The sequence below is a fragment of the Mus caroli genome, unplaced genomic scaffold (genome assembly GCF_978045245.1).
Source record: "Mus caroli unplaced genomic scaffold, Mus_caroli_1 scaffold_17, whole genome shotgun sequence".
NCBI classification, from domain to species: domain Eukaryota; kingdom Metazoa; phylum Chordata; class Mammalia; order Rodentia; family Muridae; genus Mus; species Mus caroli.
Genome location: NW_028227272.1, coordinates 21,503,540 through 21,524,863, shown reverse-complemented (window position 1 = coordinate 21,524,863; position 21,324 = coordinate 21,503,540). Strand labels below are relative to the sequence as shown.

At 42.9% G+C, this 21,324-nt stretch overlaps 1 protein-coding gene across 11 annotated transcripts in view; it reads right to left on the bottom strand.

Moving 5' to 3' along the window:
- The window catches only part of Lpp (LIM domain containing preferred translocation partner in lipoma), a 608,013-nt gene that overhangs the window by 427,458 nt on the left and 159,231 nt on the right, over positions 1-21,324 (bottom strand). For all 11 annotated transcript variants that reach the window (XM_085832096.1, XM_085832095.1, XM_029470446.2 and 8 more), the window contains one exon: positions 10,413-10,478. The gene's annotated coding sequence lies outside the window, so the exon portion shown is untranslated. The remainder of the gene's footprint in view (positions 1-10,412; positions 10,479-21,324) is intronic.

The window sequence follows — 21,324 nt, the reverse complement described above, 5'->3', positions numbered from 1 at the left end:
GTGCTAGAAGATAGAGTATAGCTCTTCTTACTCATAAACTTTCAATGCCTGTGTCCTACAGTTTCCAAGTGACAAGTGGGGGCTCAGCAGTCAAACCGATCCTGAAGAGGATCTGACATGACCACATCAACAGTTTCTATTGTGGGGAAGGTCAGGGACTCCTTCAGAAAATAGCTGATCTAAACAGAGCCCAAGGAGTGTCATGGTAACACTGCTCGCAAGCTGCCAGAGGTAGGGAGGAAGCACAGCCAATATGCCTGTGCAGCTGCCACATTTCAGAGCAGCACTCAAACCTCGTTAATATCATCTTGCTTAATACTGAGTTCCATAGATCACAAGCTATTTTTACTATGGGCTTAACAGATTTGTGAATTGTCTCTCTGCCAACACTTCCACAGTCCCATATAGAAGACAGTGCTATCTGAGAGCCTCGGGACCTTGGGCTACTTGGATGGAAGAAGCAAAAGAAACAGAAGGGAAATGGATACTAAGGGGCAAAGATTCTCACTAGGACCAATAGCAAGAAAAGCAGAGTACACAGGAAGAGCATGTGAAAGTGCACTGCAGACTTCTCAGGAAACAATCATGTTGTTACTCTCCAAAGACTCAACGATACACATGGGCAAGAAGCTGGGAGAGCTCAGTCCTCTGCCTGCTCACCATGGGCCCTCCTGTCTCAGTTCTGATCACAAGCTCTTCCAGTTAACACATCTCCATAATCCTCACCTCTTATAACAGGCATGCATAGCCCAGCAAGCCCTGCACCTGCTTTGTAAAAGGGAAACACCTAGACACCATATATTACTGCTTAATATCCACAAGTGAGAGCTTTTGTGAAATGTCCTATTGCTAAGCAACGGGCTCCTTCACTTGTATGGGAATAGGAACTCGAGCTTTTTGGTAAGAGCAGCCTGCACAGAACCTGGCACACACATCAGATCCCCATGACTGCTATCTTGTGTCCATCTATAAGAGCCAGCATAGAAGCCACCTGTACCACATTATTCCTAATGGCCTCTCAAAGAAACAAAGGAGGCCTGCTGAGTGCAATACTGTGACTCCAAAACTCTCTCTCTCTCTAAGACTTGGTCAGATGGGGACAAGACAAGGACATCAGGCCTGTCAATAACTAGACAGGTAAAGCAGGAGATTTCTACACTACACAGAATATTTGAAGCCTTTTGGGGGTTCTGAAACCCTATAAGCATGGAAGCATCATACCGAGCTCAGATACAAGCAACAGCGATTTTATATTCACTATTATTCACTATTGAAGAATACAATTCTATGTGCTGTTTTGTTGAAACTCTGTCTAGAGAACTGTGCCAGGAAATTTAGGGAGAAGAAACGAAAAAGGCATAACAACACAAAATAAAATGTACTTATAAAACAAAGTTGCACCAGGTGTAATGATAAGTGTTTTTAATCTCAGCTACTCAGGTGCCTAGGACAGGAAGGTTATTTGAGTCTAGGACTTCAAGAAATCTCTGCAAAGTTAAACAAAATAAGAACATTAAATTCTAAGACTGATTCTAAAAGTAAGTGACATACAGGGCTTCCCTGGACAGAAAAGTAGGTTCTGGTCCTTTGGATAGGGAGAAAAGAAAGACAGGCAGAAAAATGAAGCAGGGCTTGGAGGTTGGTGAGGGGATGTGCATAAAAGCTAGTCCCCTGCAGCAGAAAGGCTATCCGTCTCAGAGTCTGTTGAATATAGTGGCTTCATGTCATATGTTACTTTACCATTCCATGTTTCCTGCAGTGAAGGCTAGGCAAGTAACCATGCACCCACCAGTCACTGAAGAGTTTTGCAGCAAGAGAAATAGTGATGAGCAATCCCTGTAGACTGGGGGCACACCCCACTGCCAGGTCACACTGCAAGGCTAACTAGGTGGCTTAGCTGGCTGGACAAAGGGGAAATCTGGTAAAATTCCAGCTGGAGTTCAAGGCTTCTGGAAAATTATCTTGTCTGAGGATAAAATGATACAGATGAAGAGACTTAAGATTCTCTCTCTCTCTCACGCACACACACACACACACACACAGGAGAGAGAAGAGGGAGAAGCGTTTTTCTCAAGAATACATTTCTGTGATCTCTGTCCAGTTCTTTGGCATTCCTGATATTTATCTGCCTCAAGCAAACTTTTCCTTGCATGTCAGAGACTAATGCTTCAGCTCCTTTTATTCCTATATCAAAATTCAATTAATTATCTTCAAAGTCAACTCCAGTCCCTCTGCATATAAGAAACCCCTAAGAAAAAGAGCATTCTCCAAATTCCCTAAGCCCACAAGGTATCACTGGCTCACACATCAATCAATCTGGACAGCATCAATAATGGGCTCACACACTGCCCTGAGTCAAGACTGGCCCTAGGTCAGACTTAGCTCCACACTCCTGTTGTCTCCATCCCTAGATGCCAATTCATGTTGTATTAGACATGTGATAAACAAATGCTCAGAAAATTAGCTTGCTATGAAATTGTGTTTTTCTGACACTCAGGCAGGTACAGTCCCAAAGATACAATGTTGACTTCAAATCTGCACTACACAATCAAACTACTAACAACCTACCAAGCATTTTAACAGGCCAAGTTTGCAGCAACAGAAAAGAATTGCTGGTACAGACTACAGCTTGGCTATGTGACCGTGCCCATTGCTACTGTGCCTCTTTAGAAGCAAGTAAGTCACAATGCAGAGATGAGACTCTGCCCATAGGACTCACATGGGGTGCCTTGTGGAACAAGGAGGTCCCAGCTCAACTATCTCAAAGGTACTGTTTATAGCGTGTAGTATAGTTCTGGGCAGAGAAACTCTCAGTCTAGTCCTGAGCTGGGCGGGCTCACTCCATGTACATCGCAGAACTGGATTCATTAGCAAGGGAGCCCTACAGCAGCCCTAGAGGTTTTACATGGCATCTGCACTCAACTAAGAATATCTAAATGCAAGCAAGAGGAGGCTTAGGACATAGAATGCTACCTCCCAAAGCAACCCAAGGCACAAATCAGATGGGAGGTTTTAGAGTCCCTTCCACAGACAAGGACTCAGATGCCAGCACACGTAGTGTAGTCATGGCCCCAGCCAGACAGCTAAGGCATATTGGCACCGCCTTAATTTGTCCATCCACCAATATGCTCCACAAAAAACACCCATATGCTTTCTTTTAGCTTCCATATGCTTTTTTAGTAAGGAAACTAAAATATTTCATTAGTTTTGAGTAATTAATAATTACTTATTTCACAATAGTCACCCTCATTAAAGAGCGAAAATAGCTGATTAAACTGCAGGATCCTGGCTTTCAGTGCAAGCTTTTTTTTTTTTTTTTTTAATTCTTCCTGTAGGAATTGAGTAAGAGAGTAGAAAAGCCAGTGTAGAAACAGTCACATTACAGGGAAAGAAACGTTATCATACACATAGCCCTGCATTCCTCTTGACTGAAACATTATGATTTAATAAAAAGAACATGGATTTGGGGGATCAGAAAGACTTTGGAATCCATTCCAGTTTGGCTTCTGTGAGCAGCACTTGTGAGGAAATGAAGGGTGTTAAAAAGATAACGCCTGCTGGATCCCTTCACCCTAGTCCTCCCCTGTTCCCAAGGCATATGAAGGCCTGCCCTCACTCAGGTTGTGGGCCTGGGTAGCACATGCCCCAGGAATGCTGGCAGAAAGCCAGGGGTAGTAAGCAGGGTGTGGTCTATAGGAATGTTCCTCAAATGCTAATGACCATGGGAACTACCAAGGGACCTTGTAACAATGCAGACTGATGTTTAGGGTAGATCTGAGATCTGCGTTAGGAGGAGACTCTCAGGTAGCATAGAGACTGCTAGTGTTCAGAGGAGGCTCTGATGAGTAAGGACCTAAAACAGATCAAGTGAGGAAACAGAACAAGTAACAACAAGGTAATTTTGTCTGTCTCATCATGCCAGGATAAAGTTTACTAATGATTTAGATCAGTGGTTCTCAACCTGTGCGTCGGGACCCCTCAGCCTACCCTTTTACAGGGGTCACAGATCAGATATCCAGCATATCAGGCATTTACATTATGATTCATAACAAAATTACTGTTATGAAGTAACAATGAAAATAAATCTATGGTTGGGGTCACCACAATGTGAGAGCCTATATTAAAGAGTCACAGCATTAGGAAGGTTGAGAACCACTGATTTAGAAGATAGGATGTATTCAACTGCTTAGTAATTAAAGTATTCATTCCATTTTAGAGACAACAAAACTGAGACCCAAAGAAATCAAGTACCCTTGAGAGGGACATGGAGCTACCAGAGAGGATCCATGGGCCCCTCAGAGTGCAGCTGTGCCAGCAGAAGGCAGGAGATGCAGAGAGCATCCTCAGATGGCGCTGTGGGTCTGTTTCCTCTCCATGCTTCCCGAGGGGCTGTTCACCTCCTGCCTGAACTTGGCTAAAGTTGCATCCATGCTATCAGCCCTACCTATGAGGTGAGGGTATTGCCCCTGACGACCCCTGATGCCCACCTCTTCTGGTTCCCACATAAGCTCACAGTGGGTCACCAGCACCAAGTGTAAAGTTCGCACATGTGGCAGTCATTACAATCTGGCAGAAACCGAATTCTAGCTGTTCACATCTGGAATGTGGAACTACGTATAGAGAAGAAACGACAAACGTTACCCAGAGCGCCTGAGTCCCATGTCAGCCAACAACTGGCTCACTTTTTGTGACTCTAACTGCTTTCTGCTTTCCCTCAGCTCAAAAAGACAACTACCAAGAAAAACCAAGAAAAAGGTAATGAGTTAGGTTTAACTCTTTAATATTCCTTATTCTGCCCAGAGGTAGAGGTAAGAATTTAATTAATGAGTTATCACATTACATTACTTACAAGGTGTGATCCTGTTCCTTACTCCCCACCCCCAAAAAGAGAAAATACAGACTGCAACCACTGTGTTCCTAAGAAGCCCATTCACCATTTTCTACCAGGATTCCCACTTATAACCAATCCTATCTCTGGAATTACTTGTATTTTAGAGTTGATCTGAATTTAAATCCAAATTTGGCTGGGTACACTGCTTTCAGTAGATTTTTCCACCTTTCTAAGCTTGTGTTCTTTACTGCGGGGAGGTAAACTTGAGTGTGTATGTAATGCTTTTTGATAGTAAACAATCTACTGTATTAAAATTATAAGCACACAACAATACTGAATTAAAAGTACATTTACTGAAAGAACACCTAGTAAATGAAGGAAGCAGAGTTTCAACGTTAAGAAATCACTTCCCAGATATAGTAGTATATGTCAATTCCCAGAGTCATGCTAAGGGAAGCCAAAGAGCTTCCTTTCAGAAAAACTGAGAGGAAAATCCAAGAGGGACAGGAATCATGAAACAACCAAAGGGAAGAGCTGGCTTCTCACACATAGAAATATCTTCTGTCTGCCTTAGAACTCATGTATTCACAGCCTTCAGAGTATCTGTAAAACCCTGAAGTTGTAGCTGGTATTCTTGGAGAATGCGTGTTTTTCAGGTAGTTCACAGATGTTTGTGTTTCTCTCCACTTCCCTCTCCCCCTACTCAGGCTCTAATGGTGCTCACATTAAACAACATCTCTGCTCTGTATCTTGCACATTAGCATAGCTGCAAACTTGCTAAGAGAGCTGAGGCAAACTGGAAACTTAAGAAAATCAGAGTTGAGGAACCTTTTACAGAATCTCTACCAACTCTCATTTCACCGAAGGAGAATCAGAGGCTCAGGGAAAAAATCTTGCTAGTCCTACAACAAAATGAGTCGAGCGAGCATCTGACCCACAGATAACTTCCAATCTCTAAATCTAAGGGCTGTGTGGCTGAGATCAGTGTTGAGTATCTTGCCCCCTGTCACTCTCCACCTTATGTTAGGGACAGTGTCTCTCACTGAAGCTGGTGCTCAGTGATTGGCTAGACTGGCTCAGGACTTAGGAAGTGCCTAGGTCCCGGGGTCTCTACATTTTCTTCTACCTGATGGATAGTTACTACCTCCTTCTCGGAAGCATGAAGACCCATGAAAAGAACAGTTGTTTCTTAGCCCCAGCCTAGTGTAAGGACCAGTCTCAAGATGGGTCTGAGAAAGTGAAAGCCTCTACTATCCATACTCCAGCAGCTTGGGGAGCAGACACTCAGCTGGATTCATTCTGTAGGCCAGTACTCTCCTGCCTCTTGCTTTCTCATCCCTTGCCCATCGTCTCTTAATTAATGTCCTCAAGTGCTCAGGACACAGCCATCTAGAAACATCTTCAGCTCCACACAGTTCAAATGGGTCCGCAAAAGGTACAAGGCAGTGGCATACAGTGACAGAGCCAGAACCAAATGCCCTTGGAGAGGAAGGACTTCAAGGAACCCATACTCTCCTAAGAAATGCAATATGCTGTACCTCCATGTATGGAGGAAAGGCACTGATGTTGGTTGTTTATGACACAGAAAACTGTAAGTATCAGGGAAATAAAAGGCTGTGGAGATGGCGGAGTGAGTGAAGTACTTACAGTGCATGCTGAAGGAGCTGAGTTCAGGTCCAAGCATTATTTAACCGTGGCATTTGTAGGGGGCACACAAAGACAGATACCCTGGAGCTCTCTAACCAGTCCACCCAGTCACTGAGCAAAAGGGTCAGTGAGAGACAGTCTCAAACTTAAGGTGTAGAATGACAGAGGGCAAAAGATACCCAACACTGATCAGCTTCCACAGGTACATGCATAAGTGTGTATATATACAACACACACACATATATACACACATACTGATACATACACACTAAATAAATAAATAAATAAATAAATACAGATAAATAAGCAAGCAGCCAAACACAATTTGGTCTACCATTGGCACTAACACCTGGAACCAATTAGATTTTCTCCACGATCTCAAAATTTCCCAACTCTCAAGTTAGAAATGTTGGGTAGATTAACTCATAAGATATTGCGAAGATTATATGCCCCAGTACAGGGGAATGCCAGGGCCAAGAAGCAGGAGAGGGTGGGTTGGGAAGCAGGGCAGGGGGAGGGCATAGGCAACTTTTGGAGAGGAAACTAGTAAAGGGGATAGCATTTGAAATGTAAATGAAGAAAATATCTAATAAAAAATTTCCTCTGGTTTTAAAAGACATTCTGACTTGTTTGTACCAATAAGACTGATTTTCACACTGGATAAATCAAATAACAGAAGAGCAATTTGCCTTTACTTAGTGGTATTAATAATGAGTAAGTTTCTTAGTTACTCTAAAATGCAGCATAAGAGAGCATTATCACATAGCCTTTCTCAGCCTGTGGGTCGCACCCTGTTTGGCAACTATTTATCTCTAAAAATATTTACATTGGGATTCAGAACAGTAGCAAAATTACAGTTATGAAGAAACAATGAAAATGATTTTATAGTTGGGGGTCACCACAGCATGAGGACTGTATTAAAAGGCCGCAGCTTTCGGAAGGTTAAGAACTACTGCCCTAGAGGAAGACTGACTCTCTTCTTGTCTAACCTAAAATGGCACGTTGCTGAAGCGAACAACAGTCAGGAGTCTAATATACGATTACAGCATACATATACTCTAAAGCCCAATCAGCAACTGTTCTCTGTTAGATCAAAGAATCAAGAGCTAAACAGAATACCAATTTTCCACACAAGGCTCTGTGATGAAGTCACAGGATTTTGGAAACATGGCAGGAGAGGAGGATAATATTCTAGTTACTAGACCATTCAGCATGACAAAACATGATCAACTGGGACACCTTTGTCTATTGATAAGCAGGTGATAAGATGACCTCAGAGATGAGTTGCCCAAGTGATATCAGGACTGAGGATATTCTCGATGTTTCTAGCCCACATGACCCACAGAGCTCACTGCTTCACTCTGCAAAGCAATGAGAACCTAATCTACCCAAGTAACAAAGAATAAGTGCATGCAAGATTACAGCTACTATCTTCACAAAAAAAAGGAAAAGAACAAAAGGAGTTGCTGATTAATCTTATTCAAGGCAATTTCCCAAAAATGAAAATTAACATTTCATAGGGCAATATAAATAAGTCCATGAGAATTAATTATGTATTATTCCTCTAACGAGTCATGTAGAAAATGGAGATAGCCAATTGTCTGCAGGAGGTCAGAGTAGCTCTTGTAGTACAGAGACCAACTATTTGGAAATGATACCTCATGCTCTTTAAGAGTAAACAGGGTATATGATTTCAAATCCTGTGAAGTGCAGCTTTAAATAGATTTGGCTTGGAAATGGGACAAGGAACATACCACAGTGATGGACCAAGATCAAAAGCAGAGGGAAAACAATGATTACACTCATTGATATCTGCTGACATGTACACTGTCAAGTCTAATTACGGACGGACAGACTGTTGTTCTGTATCATTCCCACTAATACCCATTTTTACCACAAGACTGTTGTACATGTTTATGTCATGCTCCCAGAATACTTAGTTCTCCATCTTTCAAAGGTTGAAACCATTCTATCCTTCAGTTCACACCAGTTTATAAATCCAAAAGATAGGGATTACATTGCTTGATAGATGACTGACAAACCAATACATAGACAGAAAGACTTATTGACAGACAGGCAGGCGGGCAGGCAGGCAGACAGACAGACAGATGAGGTAGGTAGATGTCAGGAGATAGGTGGAGAGAGAGGCAGAGAGGTAAATAAGTAGCTAGGGAGAGAGAGAAAGAGAGAGATGCTTAATTTCCCATTTTAAAGAACAGTCATTGTAACTTTTCAAGGTTTAATTAAAATATCTCTTTGTCTTCAGATGGATTTTGGTAGGAAAGTGAATACAGCTAACTAAATGATCCTCAAAGCTTGCTGCATCAGCATTTAATAAATGGAAGCTAAGGAAATAGTTACGGGATAGGTGAAGGCCTTGGAGAAGCAGCTCTCTAGATCTCTGAAGTAGAAAATTCAGGCAGATTCACTTTTTAAATCCCCTCTGGGTTTAGCATTCTGACCTGTCCTAGCTGGTGAAATGGTTCACCCTGGATTACTCAAAGGACAGAAGAGGATTCTACTTCTTTGTTAGGATGTTGATAGTGGATAAGTTGGCCAGGTCCCCTGAAAGTTAGTGCTATATCAGTGTCAGAGAATGGGGAATGTTGTCTCCCTTCCTTTCTGACTTAAAGGTACATGTCACAGAAACAATCAAAAACTAAAACAAGAAATGCCTTCAAGAAGTTTTCTTTGGAGATATTTGTCCATGAAAATGACATGTTAAAAACAAGTTTTTGTGGAGACATTCTGTATAACACAGTAAGACTAAAACAAAGATATGTATATACACATATGTATATACATAAACAAAGATATGTATGTATATACATACAAAGATATGACATATATCTATATATACATATATGTCATATATTTCTGAATACACATTTCTTTACAGCATTTCCTTCAATAGGACTAAAAAAAAAATCCAACTAGACTCACAACTGTGTTAATTCTAGAAATTTCTCAATTCCTGTCACCCACCTGCTTCACATTTACTCTATTTGATAAATATTAGCTTTAAATATCATATTAGACTAAAACTATAATTTCTATTTGATTATAAATTGGTAATTTCTGTGATTACGGGGCAGTAGCCCCGTAAAATTAAGATTTTTTTAAAGAGCTGTGTGAGGTCAGGTTTGCAATTCATCGTCACTGAAATAGTACACTAACGTTATTAATATAATATTCTATGAAATAAATGATTACAGCATTGTAAATGATCCAATCTTAGCTTTCTACTCCAAGGCCTCAAGTTAGGAGCATCATGTTGACCTGCTGGGAAAGAAACATGGCAGATCACACTGAACACAGCAGCACTGCGGGAAGGTGCAGCTATCAGCAGGTTGTCTATAAGGAAGAAAAGATGAGTTGAACTAAAGATGCCCCTTTCTCTTCTATCCCTCTCCATTTTCTGGGCAACCTCATAAGGAAAGTCTCAGTAATGCTCTCTCTGACCTGTGGGACTAGATGACTTATCTGGCAAACAAGACACAATGACTAACCCAGAGAAGCATTCTTTGGTTCATTCAGAGCCAAACCATTCTGGCAGTCTACTTTAGTAAAAACTACACTCAAAGAAGGAGCATGAGGAAACAGAGTGGGAAGTCTGCCTGCCATGCATTGCCCAATCACAGGATACAACTGTGGAAAAAGACTTTCCTACTGTAGAGCAAAACTGCAGGTTCTCAAATGTCCATTAAAGGTCAATCTCCCAAACTGTCCAGATTTTTGCATTTTAGATGCTAAAAGGATAGAAATTGAAAGGGATAAGTATATTCAGAGGGCAGGTTACTGTCTTAGACCTTTCCAGGAGCCTGCTGATCATAAAGTACTGCTGTGTCTCTACCACAGAAAATGAACCTCTAGCACCATAGGGTCAGACGTCTCTTAGCCTTATAGGATTGTGCAGACTGCAGTCCTCTCTTACCTCCAGCAGCCTTTGGCTTTTGGAATGGACAATGGTCACAGGCTCAGCCAGACGATATGCTCAGCTCTGTAAATTAAACAAGACAGAAGTTACTTATGGGCAATGGGCACTGAGTCCAGTTTTATCCACCAGTTTGCCAAACATTTCTACATTCTTTATCTCAGTTCTCCCATAGTCCTGATAAAGAAACGGGAAGAGATTATTCCACTCACATGAGAGGGAGGAAGAACTTCACAGAGATGTGGAAAATGATGAGAACTGGTAATTCTTGTGAAGAATCTCACAAACTCGGCATGGAAAATGGTCATTATTGTTCAAAAAAAGATGTCTTGCTCAAGAATATATAGTATGATGTAATAAGTGGCAGAACATGAATTCAGAGGCATTGCCACTAGCCCAGTGACCTACATTTTCAGCCTCAGTTTCTCCTAGGCCACGAGGATAAGGAACGCAGCTCACTAACCTCATCTGCACTCTGCAGGCCTGAGGAATAGGAACTGCACGTGGCATCTGGAGCCAGTCCACCTTTCTTGCTCTTACCAATGACCTTGGGCACCTTATTAAAGTTCTCCATCATTAACTTCCTCATACAAGGATGAAGACTATCTGTGTTACCTAGTCAAAAACTATCCTCAGCCAACCCTTTGGTGGGACAGGGAGATTGTCCTCTTATGCACAGTGATCAAATACAAAATGCTAACATTTCTTTTCATGAAACAAACACACACTAGTAAAACATATTCTGATATGGATATTTCTGATTGGTGGCCCTAGTTTGAAAATATCATGAGATTATCTATACCATTCTTAAGTGTCCTCAACACACAAACACATACACATAAGCACACACATAGAAACAAGATTAAAATAACATTAGAGAATCAATTGTCCTCCCAAAGTCCCAAAACTAAAGGCAGACTTTTAGCTCCCAGCTAGCTGCATTTTCAAGTCTGTGCCAAGGGCACTGCCTTAGGCTCAAGGAGACGGAGCTGCTGACAGAATGTTTAGAACACGGGGAACTTGTTTGATATTTTACACAGATGGACAGAAAAGTACTCGCTAAAATGTCCAGTTTTCATAACTCATTCAAAATGCATTAGAAAAACATAGTTGATAAGATGCCCTGCCAAAAACTCATCTCCTCCCCCAAAATGAAAGCCTTAACCATCCTTTAACATTATACTTTATTTTGTAGTCTAGAGGCTACCACACTCACTACATCCTAAATCATCTTTATGATGCGCTCAATGAGTCCTCATTGCTCCAATTTTATAAATCTAGCAACCAAACCTCAAAGGTCACAGAGCTAACATAGAGCAGATAAAAATTTAAAAATTTAACCTTAAACTTTCATACCAAGCATTTGCCTCTAATATGAAGTGAGAAGCCGTCTGATTAGAGAGAGAGAGAGAGAGAGAGAGAGAGAGAGAGAGAGAGAGAGACTTAACTGCAGAGATTAGAAAACAAGTATGTAAATCAGAAATTGCAATTGCAATTAAGCAAAGAATGCAAAACTCAGAAAGATAAATATCTCCTATTTCCTCTCATATGCAGAAATAAGAGTAACGATTTTAGGGAGGAAAGGAAGGAGAAAGGGAGAGAATGGGAGGAGGGAGGAGGGGGAAGAGAGAGGTAAGGAGACATTTAAGTTAAAGAGTCCACTGGAGAGGAGTAGAAGACTGGTAGGAGAGCAAAAGGGGAGCATGAAATACGAATGAATAGGACTAAGGTACACTGTATGCACCATGCAAAGTTAACGATGGAAACCTGTCTTGTGCACAAATAATATATACCTACTGTAAAAATACATAATATATACTAATTTTAAAAATAACCAGAAAACACACTCTAGTTTAGGATTCTGCTTCACCACAGCTGAAAGGAGAGGGACAAGAACTTGGCATCTGTGGGTTCAGCACAAGGTGACACATGACCAAGAGAGCCAGTGTTAGTGCTAGGTTACCATGAACAGTGAAGTTTCACAGATGCAGCATCCATGCACAGTGTCAGAACACAAGCCACTAAGCCAGGATCTGCAGCAGCAGGGACTTTCAGACAAGCTTTCACCCAAAACTCTCCTCACAGGTCATGGAAAAGCTGAAGTCTTCCAACCACAGCATCAGCATGTGCCGGTGCCCCAGCGCGTGGCCTGAGAGTTACGTGTCTGCCACAGTTCCAGGTGTTCCAGAAGGCAGTAAAACTCTTGATAACCCATGAGGAGACAGGACAGCTGGCAAATTCGGCGACAGCCATTGGCAATGAAGCAAGATATCCTTCACTGCTTCTGTGGACTTTAGGACCGCTGACGTGTAAATTCTCAACCTATTGATTGCAATGTATGTAAAGCAGGCCTCAGGACCTAACTGAAACTGAAAGAGCATGGTGAAATTTTTTGTTTTATCCTAATAAAACTAAGCATATACATAAAACCTACAGTGAAAAGAAGTAGAGAGCGACAGGTAGAATGCCTGACAATAAGGATAGTTTGGTGGAGGCACACAGACCATGGATGGTGGGGCACACAGACCATGGATGGTGGGGCACACAGACCATGGACCACGGTGAGGCACACAGACCATGGATGGTGGGGCACACAGACCATGGATGGTGGGGCACACAGACCATGGACCACGGTGAGGCACACAGACCATGGATGGTGGGGCACACAGACCATGGACCACGGTGAGGCACACAGACCATGGATGGTGGGGCACACAGACCATGGACCACGGTGAGGCACACAGACCATGGATGGTGGGGCACACAGACCATGGACCACGGTGGGGCACACAGACCATGGACCACGGTGGGGCACACAGACCATGGACCACGGTGGGGCACACAGACCATGGATGGTGGGGCACACAGACCATGGACCACGGTGGGGGCACACAGACCATGGACCACGGTGGGGCACACAGACCATGGACCACGGTGGGGCACACAGACCATGGACCACGGTGGGGCACACAGACCATGGATGGTAGAGGCACACAGACCATGGATGGTGGGGCACACAGACCATGGATGGTGGGGCACACAGACCATGGTGCACAACAGACCATTTCAATGGGCTTTTCACAAACAATGCTTTGAATCTACCACTTCAAGCAAGAAAAAAAATTTAAACCCTAAAGCAATGGTGCAAAAACTTAGCAACAAAAAGTCTAACGAATGGGGCAATAAGACAAAGCTTGGTAGGAAAACAATTCTGCTAACATCAGTTTAGCCCTTCATCCCAGACATTCTGAACAAAGACACTGCCAAGCCAAGAACTATAAAAGTAGAGAACTGAGATCTGGCCTCCTTTGGAATTCATTCCAAGCCTAATAGCTAGGGCCTGTGAGGAAGGATACATTTTTTTTTTAATTTCTCTTTTCAGAAGCCTGAACTATGACTGCCTATCAACCACTTAGAGAAGACCAAAAATTATTTCATCCACATTTTTTTGCACTTTCATAAATTTCAAGTGGCACTAAGATCACTTATAATGAGATTTATTTACAGTAAATGATGTTATGATGTTAAATGTGGAATTCTGCGCCCCCCCCCCAAGGTAACTGAGATGTTAGATAAGGCAAAGGCAATAGAGGGCAACTGTGGGCGGCCCTAACTCTGACCATCCAAACCGAAGTGGTTCCTGCCTGCATGGTCACCACCATTCTAAGACCCTTATCAAGAATACAGCATATCCCATGGCTTATAAATGATCTGGTTGTCTCGTTAAAGTAATGTTTGTCAGTTTTTAATTGCTTCCCTCCCTGATTTTAATTTCCTCACCTGTCAGCATCGATCAGAAACAGTGAAATCATCTGACATACTGGCTGATTATGTTTTAATTAATCAAGAAATTTTTTTAAAGTAAAATTGCTTTGGCCTACAGGTAATCCACAATTTCAAAATTTGTTATTTAAGAGGGGCCTATGATGGACAAAGCTAAAACTTAAATGGGACACATTAGGAATCCTGAGGTGAAATGTAAGTTACTTTCACACTATAGCACTGGACATTAAAAGGCCAAGACTATCTTGAAAAAGAAGTTTCCTCAACTAGTATTCTTAGAACAACAGTGAACAGTGCCTACCTGGAGGCAGGAAAAGGTGTAGCTAACTCTGAATATTTGAGATCCAGATTAGGGAGAAATAAGTAAGAATGAGCTTGCCTTAAATAATATAACTTCATGTAATACAATGCATAATGAACAAATAATAATTTGGCTACTTGGAAGTTGCATTTCATATTAATAACTGTTAACAGTTAGATATATGATTTCCATGCACATTAATCACGGCAACTAAGGGAAGTGTGACTACTATTATTAATTATTAGTAATAGTAGAAATCTTTGCATGTGACACAGGCAAGGCTGAAACCCAGAACGACAATGGGATTTCTGTTTTTCCTTATTGTTCTTTACTGTGTCCAGGCATTTTGGCTGCACATATGCCTGTGCTGCATATGTAATATGTGTGACTAATACCCAGAGGCGAGAAAAGGGCATCAGACCCTTCGGAACTGGAGCTACAGAGAGCTATGAGATGCCATGTGGGTGCAGGGAATCTAACCCAGGTCTTTTAGAAAGGCAGCAAACACTGAGCCATCCATCTCTCCAGGCCCAGCAAAGTAAGTAGACACCTAGTGATAAACAGGTCTGGTCTCATGAGCTACATGAACTAAGCAGTGCACCACAATTACCGAGAAGAGAGGGGAAAATATAGTGTAAACCCTCCAGACATAATTATTCAGTGCTAATATCTATCAGAAACAGTGTTTCAAACACACTTGGGAAACCTTCAAACACTAAACTCTTTTACAGGAAGTAAATGAAATGACAGGAAAATGCTCTGTAAGGCGTTCTGGCAGGAGATGATGTGAATACACTGACATTATTCCTACCCAGAAATAGACACACACATTGATGTCATAATAATCAGGACCCAGAGTAAGCACATAATGGCGACACACATGAATGTTACTTGCCCTTCTGCCGGATCCTGAACTGAACAGAAGAACCAGCCCTTAGTATGTAATGTGTCAGGTCCTAGTAGATTCAAGATCTACTCAACTTCAAGTGACCCCTTAATGTAAATTTATTCAGATACTCTGATGAGGTTCTACGAGTCAGGTCTTTGAAATTTATCATTACTACGTATTTATCATCCACAGCATGTCCCGTTCATCTTCCAACAAAAGTTGTCTTAGTTAATATTCCCCATGTCTTCTCCCTGATGCCCTGACTCCCTTATTCTCTGCTCCCGTCTAATGCCTGGCATCCTGGCCACACCGCCATCCCTCTTACTACTCTTCTTTATATTTCAGTAAACACATAAAAACTATAGGCCAGGGTCTGCATGTCTTCATATATTTAAACTAAAGATAAATTCTCGTGTTTTTATCTTTGAGTCCTTGAATTACCCAATTAATATCATTAATATCCCAATTTGTGCAAATTTACTTTATTTCTCTTCTGAAGCAAAGTCTTTTGCTTTTTTCTTGAGGCTTAGAAAACAGGCTAGCCTGAAACTGGTGACCTTGCTGCCTTCAAGAACTGGCATTACAATATAATGCTGCCATGCCAGCTCATTAGGTAGAAGACTACCACAGTACACAGTTTCATTTGTAGACCACTAACACTATATTGGTCAGTCACTTCTGACTGATCACACACTTTTAAGTTAACAAACTTAGTTTCTTGAATCCCAATTTAAATATTTATTAAAAAAAAAAAAACAGAGAGAGGTTTTTATTGGAAAAAGATAAACAAATGAATAACTACATCTAATTCAATGCATGTCCTATACAATGTATGTAGAAAATGGGTCCATGATATGTGGATATGATAGTTCAGCATTCAGGAAGCAGAGGCAAGTTTATCTCTGTGAGTTTGGGGCCAGGCTGGTCTGTGTAACAAGCAGCTCTAGAACAGTCGAGGCTACATAATGACACCCTGTATCCAAAAAGTAAGGATAAAGATAGTTGTGATGGTTTGTATATCCTTGGACACCAGGGAGTGGCACCATCTGAAGGTGTGGCCTTGTTGGAATAGGTGTGACCTGGTTGGAATGGGTGTGTCACTGTGGGTGTGGGTATAAGATCCTCACCCTAGTTGCCTGGAAGTCAGTCTTCCACTAGCAGCTTTTGGATGAAGACATAGAACTCTCAGCTCCTCCTGCGCCATGCCTGCCTGGATACTGCCATGCTCCCACCTTGATGATAATGTACTGAACCTCTGAACCTGTAAGCCAGCCCCAATTAAATGTTGTTTTTTTTATAAGACTTGCCTTGGTCATAGTGTCTGTTCACAGCAGTAAAACCCTAACTAATACAATAGTTAAAGGTTTAACTTGTAAAAGTCGTGATATAAAAGTAATTCTAAAAGTTGAGCGTTAGGCTTGGGATCCACTAGGAATAAAGACACTCGCAATGAGGCAGACACTCACCAGTGAAACTCTAGTAAGGAATGGACACCTTTTGTTTTTCATGAAGACTATGAAGTTAATTATTAAACATGTGAGCTGTTGAGAAATTTAATGACTAGGCAGCCAGTATTTGTGGAGTTATTAAGCTATATGTGCAAAATATAGAAGGAAGTATTTCTAGTGAAGCTGGGAGTGTATGCAAGTTTTTCATAGCTGTATAGTAAAATTCTCTACAGAAGGGAATGGAGGAGACACTGTAGGAGAGGAACTCTTGAAATAATAAATTCTGAAAACCAAGTGTATGTTTTTAAAAAAAGAGTGAAACTGCTGCATAGATCAAAGACAAAACAATTAACCTAGCAAAAGGGTACTGCGTATAATACACACAATGGTTAGCAGGGTTGGGGTGCTAGGGCCTAGGGTGGGAAATGGGGAAGGATATCCCAAAAATATAGTACAACAAATATGGACGATGGACATGTCAAGGACAGAAAGCATAAGGATCCTCCATAGGAACAGAGCTAGTGACAGTTCTCTTTTATACAGACTACAGCTGCCTTGGTGACCCAAGAGTGAAGGCATGATAGATACACTGATGTGTGCAACTATAACAGCCTTTTACTATATTTATATCTGATGTTATAGATATACCTAACAGTTTTAAAAATGGAAAAAAAAATCACACTTGAAAATTTCAAAGTAAGTTAAATTTGATGAAGATTTTTTTTATTTCAAAATAGGGTTAGATATTTTAAATACATTCATTCTTCCAAACATTCTTGGAAGCCACTGCTCCTTCTGTTGCTCTTGCAAAAGACCTGGTTCCCAGGACGAACACTGAGGTTCATAATCATATGATTGTGTACTTCCAGTCCCAGTGGATCCAACTCCCTCTTCTGATACTCTCAGGGCACTAAGCATGCAAGTGGTGCACATAGGTTACACTAGGTATGTGCATAGTGCACACACTGGGCAACATTGATGCAATTATCCATAGCCAAACTTTAGATGAAGCTCTGGTCATCTTATGGAAGAGATAGAAGGATTAAGCGACCTTGAAGGGCTAGGGACTCTACAAGAAGACCAACTGAGACACCTAACCTGGACTCTTGGGAGATCCCAGAGACTGCACCACCAACCAAAGAACATACATGGGCTGAACCTACACTCTACCCCAGGCTCCAAGCATAAATGTAGCAGATGGATAGCTTGGTCTTGATACAGGTCCTGAACAACTGGAGCAGGGACTGTCTCTGACTTTGTTGCCAGCTTTTGGATCCTGTTCCCCTCACTGGGCTGCCTTGTCTGGCCTCAATGGAAGATGATGTATCTAGTCCTGAGGTGGTGTGCCAGGGTGGGGTATCCAGCGGGTCCTGCCACTGGTCAGAAGAGAAGGGGAGGGGTGTTGACAAGAGGGGCTATGTGAGGGGCAGACTGGGAGAGGAGCTTCAATTGGCATTAACTGAATAAAACAAACAAAAAAAAAAAAAAACAGAAAAAAATGTCTTTAAAGCTAAAAATAATGTAACCTAAATAAGTTCATAAGCCTAGGAAGTGTTTGTGTGGTACTGGAAGTGTGTGACAAGCACAAAGAGAGGAGGGTCTGAATTAAGGCCAGGAGTTGGAGAGCAGAAAACAATGCAGCAGAGAACACAGATAAGGGAAAGCAGTGTTTATCCACCCGAGAGGGAAATGTTGGTGACAGGCATAGCTTGGAGGAAATGGCCAGGGAGGACTGAAGCTGGCCCTGGGAATGTGCCCTGTGTAAAAAGTGCACGTCTCCACAACATGACCATCAGAACACTAAGACTGAAATAATGGGAAACTCCATTTCAGAACAATTCAGTGGTCATCAACAAATGGCAGGCTGTCCACGGGAGAACAGAACTGTTGCCTCCAGAGCTTACATTTGTCATGGAGGGGTCACACAGCCAAGTGTACGGGACTGACTTCACGTGTGCTATCACCACGGCCACAGCAGGAAGTCTGCAGTGAAGGATGGGCACTGATGGTCTGTGTTCTGAGGCTTAGCAGTTCAGCCGGGAGAAAAACAAGAGCACAGATAAACCCCTGGATAAAACTTTGAAGGATGCCTGCTAAAGAACACTTTTGGATAAAAACCATCCAGCAAAGCCACAAGCTCCTGGGAGACATCAGGAAGTAGAGCTCTCTATTGTCCTCCCTTATGTTTCAAATGAGCAAGGCAGGATCCTACCCAGTAACAGGGAGGTAGAAAGGAAACAGCTACTGCCAGGCAATGTCAAGAAGTCAGTCATCAAAGACACAGAACTGCACAAGTTTTAACTCGCAAAGATTACCTAAAATCCAAGCAGATCACACTTCAGGGTGCACAACAAAGTCACGGAAGAATCAAGAAAAGTTCATAAACTTTAACTGTGAGCTTTAACAAGCGGAAGAGAGTGAGCGAATGCTGGATCACATGAGGACCTAAGAGATAGCATTCCATTCCTTTGAACTTAAGACCAATTCATCTAAGAAGCTGCAGGCCCCCTTGTACTTACAAACTTCATCTATATGTCCCAGACAGCAGCACAAGCAAGGACCAGTGCTCCCCAAAGCAAAAGTGAAATACAGGGATTCACACAGCAGTAGCTGGGTCTAGTTCTACCATATTCCTGCTTTCTAGTCTCACAGTTGAGGTTTCACTAAACAAAGAGAAAAGGAGATCACAAAAAATAATAACCATAGCTAAAAGACAGAAAAAAAAGAAAACTTTATTAAGCAACCTCACGCCCCCGCCAAAGAACGAGGAAAGAAATGTGGGGTACAGTGACAATACTAGAATTTGGGGTTTCTTTTAAAAACAGGAATATGCCAGTCGGAGGACAGTGACCTGCCCTGCAGGGAGCGCCATCTTGGCTCCGGGACTCCGCCGAACTTAGTCTACAGGTTAGAGTGAGGACCACAGAGGCAGACAGCTTCTGGGACAGGCAGGAGCCACAGAGCCGCTGAGGCAGCACCCTTTTGGGGCCGCAGATATCCGGCACCCTCCCAGTCGGAGGACAGAGACCTGCCCTGCAGAGAGCGCCATCTTGGCTCCGGGACTCCGCCGAGCTTAGTCTCTACAGGTCAGAGTGGGGACCACGGGGGCAGACGGCTTCTGGGACAGGCAGGAGCCACAGAGCCGCTGAGGCAGCACCCTTTTGGGGCCGCAGACTTCCGGCACCCTCCCAGCCAGAGGACAGAGACCTGCCCTGCAGAGAGTGCCATCTTGGCTCCGGGACTCCGCCGAACTTAGTCTACAGGTTAGAGTGAGGACCACAGAGGCAGACAGCTTCTGGGACAGGCGGGAGCCACAGAGCCGCTGAGGCAGCACCCTTTTGGGGCCGCAGACATCCGGCACCCTCCCAGTCGGAGGACAGTGACCTGCCCTGCAGGGAACGCCATCTTGGCTCCGGGACTCCGCCGAGCTTAGTCTCTACAGGTCAGAGTGGGGACCACGGGGGCAGACGGCTTCTGGGACAGGCGGGAGCCACAGAGCTGCTGAGGCAACACCCTTTAGGGGCCGCAGACATCCGGCACCCTCCCAGTCGGAGGACAGTGACCTGCCCTGCAGGGAGCGCCATCTTGGCTCCTGGACTCCGCCAAACTTAGTCTGTACAGGTCAGAGTGAGGACCACAGAGGCAGACAGCTTCTGGGACAGGCGGGAGCCACAGAACCGCTGAGGCAGCACCCTTTTGGGGCCGCAGACATCCAACACCCTCCCAGCCGGAGAACAGTGACCTGCTCTGCAGGGAGCGCCATCTTGGCTCCGAGACTCCGCCGAACTTAGTCTGTACAGGTCTGCTGACAGAGGATACTCAGAATCCCCAGAAGAACAACCTCTGAACAGAGACAACTATAACAACTCCAGAGATTACCAGATGGCGAGAGGTAAAGGTAAGAATCTTACTAACAGAAACCAAGACCACTCACCATCATCAGGACCGAGCACTCCCACTTCGCCCAGTCCAGGGCACCCCAACACACCTGAAAAACTAGACCTGGATTTAAAAGCATATCTCATGATGATGGTAGAGGACATCAAGAAGGACTTTAAAGAACTACAGGAGAACATGGCTAAAGAGTTACAAGTCCTTAAAGAAAAACAGGAAAACACAACCAAACTGGTAGAAGTCCTTAAAGAGAAACAGGAAAACACATCCAATCAGATGATGGAAATGAACAAAACCATACTAGACCTAAAAAGGGAAGTAGACACAATAAAGAAAACCCAAAATGAGGCAACACTGGAGATAGAAACCCTAGGAAAGAAATCTGGAACCATAGATGCAAGCATCAGCAACAGAATACAAGAGATGGAAGAGAGAATCTCAGGTGCAGAAGATTCCATAGAGAACATGGGCACAACAATCAAGGAAAATGGAAAATGCAAAAAGATCCTAACTCAAAACATCCAGGAAATACAGGATACAATGAGAAGACCAAACCTACGGATAATAGGAGTGGATGAGAATGAAGATTTTCAACTC